This window comes from Ranitomeya variabilis, chromosome 2 (genome assembly GCF_051348905.1).
Source record: "Ranitomeya variabilis isolate aRanVar5 chromosome 2, aRanVar5.hap1, whole genome shotgun sequence".
Taxonomy (NCBI): domain Eukaryota; kingdom Metazoa; phylum Chordata; class Amphibia; order Anura; family Dendrobatidae; genus Ranitomeya; species Ranitomeya variabilis.
Window position 1 is genome coordinate 1,105,142,806 of NC_135233.1, and position 2,500 is coordinate 1,105,145,305.

Sequence of the window (2,500 nt, forward strand, 5' to 3'; positions counted from 1 at the left end):
GTTTCTGCCCAGTTTTGAACTGGGGACCTTTCGCGTGTTAGGCGAACGTGATAACCACTACACTACAGAAACTCCATGCACAGCTCAAACTGTTCAAACATACCGAAATGAAATTGAAAAAAATGATCCAGCCAAACTCAACAGGTCTTCCTCTATGTCTGAACACAGGACAAAGTGTACTTTCCAACCAAGGAACCTTTCTTTTGTCAGGCTAGTGAAAAAGAGAAAAAACATGCAAACAAAACCATTTTGCAAAAAGCAATCGCATGCCTTTGTCCAAAAGCCAAAAAGAAAGAGAAAAAGCAAGTAGATGCCTGGTTTCGCACCTTGATCCTATCAGGTGTTACTTGAACTAGAAAAACTTATACACTGTCAAAAACACACACTCTAGACAAAAGCAAACGCATGTAGAAACAAGCAAAGGGGTCAAAATGATGCTGATTACACCAACAATAGACACTTGTGATCAAAATAAAGAGAAACCGCATGCTTCTGCCCGGGATCGAACCGGAGACCTTTCGCGTGTAAAGCAAACGTTATAACCACTACACTACAGAAACGGAGCGAAAAAAGTTGCTGTGGTCAAGGCAAGGAATAAAGATCAAGGATTGAAAGTCAAAACACATTGTTTCTGCCCAGTTTCGAACTGGGGACCTTTCGCGTGTGAGGCAAACGTGATAACCACTACACTACAGAAACTAGATAAAAGACATTACTGGGCTCATGACAAGCAATCGAGATCAAGAACTGAAAGTCAATAGCTTTGTTAACAAAGAATAATGGCATGTTTCTGCCCAGTTTCGAACTGGGGACCTTTCGCGTGTTAGGCGAACGTGATAACCACTACACTACAGAAACTCCATGCACAGCTCAAACTGTTCAAACATACCGAAATGAAATTGAAAAAAATGATCCAGCCAAACTCAACAGGTCTTCCTCTATGTCTGAACACAGGACAAAGTGCACTTTCCAACCAAGGAACCTTTCTTTTGTCAGGCTAGTGAAAAAGAGAAAAAACATGCAAACAAAACCATTTTGCAAAAAGCAATCGCATGCCTTTGTCCAAAAGCCAAAAAGAAAGAGAAAAAGCAAGTAGATGCCTGGTTTCGCTCCTTGATCCTATCAGGTGTTACTTGAACTAGAAAAACTTATACACTGTCAAAAACACACACTCTAGACAAAAGCAAACGCATGTAGAAACAAGCAAAGGGGTCAAAATGATGCTGATTACTCCAACAATAGACACTTGTGATCAAAATAAAGAGAAACCGCACGCTTCTGCCCGGGATCGAACCGGAGACCTTTCGCGTGTAAAGCAAACGTGATAACCACTACACTACAGAAACGGAGCGAAGAAAGTTGCTGTGGTCAAGGCAAGGAATAAAGATCAAGGATTGAAAGTCAAAACGCATTGTTTCTGCCCAGTTTCGAACTGGGGACCTTTCGCGTGTGAGGTGAACGTGATAACCACTACACTACAGAAACTAGATAAAAGACATTACTGGGCTCATGACAAGCAATCGAGATCAAGAACTGAAAGTCAATAGCTTTGTTAACAAAGAATAATGGCATGTTTCTGCCCAGTTTCGAACTGGGGACCTTTCGCGTGTTAGGCGAACGTGATAACCACTACACTACAGAAACTCCATGCACAGCTCAAACTGTTCAAACATACCGAAATGAAATTGAAAAAAATGATCCAGCCAAACTCAACAGGTCTTCCTCTATGTCTGAACACAGGACAAAGTGCACTTTCCAACCAAGGAACCTTTCTTTTGTCAGGCTAGTGAAAAAGAGAAAAAACATGCAAACAAAACCATTTTGCAAAAAGCAATCGCATGCCTTTGTCCAAAAGCCAAAAAGAAAGAGAAAAAGCAAGTAGATGCCTGGTTTCGCACCTTGATCCTATCAGGTGTTACTTGAACTAGAAAAACTTATACACTGTCAAAAACACACACTCTAGACAAAAGCAAACGCATGTAGAAACAAGCAAAGGGGTCAAAATGATGCTGATTACACCAACAATAGACACTTGTGATCAAAATAAAGAGAAACCGCATGCTTCTGCCCGGGATCGAACCGGAGACCTTTCGCGTGTAAAGCGAACGTGATAACCACTACACTACAGAAACGGAGCGAAAAAAGTTGCTGTGGTCAAGGCAAGGAATAAAGATCAAGGATTGAAAGTCAAAACGCATTGTTTCTGCCCAGTTTCGAACTGGGGACCTTTCGCGTGTGAGGCGAACGTGATAACCACTACACTACAGAAACTAGATAAAAGACATTACTGGGCTCATGACAAGCAATCGAGATCAAGAACTGAAAGTCAATAGCTTTGTTAACAAAGAATAATGGCATGTTTCTGCCCAGTTTCGAACTGGGGACCTTTCGCGTGTTAGGCGAACGTGATAACCACTACACTACAGAAACTCCATGCACAGCTCAAACTGTTCAAACATACCGAAATGAAATTGAAAAAAATGATCCAGCCAAACTCAAC

At 41.5% G+C, this 2,500-nt stretch overlaps 5 non-coding genes across 5 annotated transcripts; all 5 read right to left on the minus strand.

The window, feature by feature from the left end:
* Nucleotides 1–785: 785 nt before the first annotated feature.
* TRNAV-AAC (transfer RNA valine (anticodon AAC)) lies at nucleotides 786–858 on the minus strand. The gene has a single exon. It is a non-coding gene; the product is annotated as a tRNA-Val (tRNA).
* A 713-nt stretch (nucleotides 859–1,571) lies between these two features.
* TRNAV-AAC (transfer RNA valine (anticodon AAC)) lies at nucleotides 1,572–1,644 on the minus strand. Its single transcript has one exon. It is a non-coding gene; the product is annotated as a tRNA-Val (tRNA).
* Nucleotides 1,645–2,059: 415 nt separating this feature from the next.
* On the minus strand, nucleotides 2,060–2,132 carry TRNAV-UAC (transfer RNA valine (anticodon UAC)). Its single transcript has one exon. It is a non-coding gene; the product is annotated as a tRNA-Val (tRNA).
* A 66-nt stretch (nucleotides 2,133–2,198) lies between these two features.
* Nucleotides 2,199–2,271, minus strand: TRNAV-CAC (transfer RNA valine (anticodon CAC)). The gene has a single exon. It is a non-coding gene; the product is annotated as a tRNA-Val (tRNA).
* Nucleotides 2,272–2,357: 86 nt separating this feature from the next.
* TRNAV-AAC (transfer RNA valine (anticodon AAC)) lies at nucleotides 2,358–2,430 on the minus strand. Its single transcript has one exon. It is a non-coding gene; the product is annotated as a tRNA-Val (tRNA).
* Between the last annotated feature and the right edge of the window lie 70 nt (nucleotides 2,431–2,500).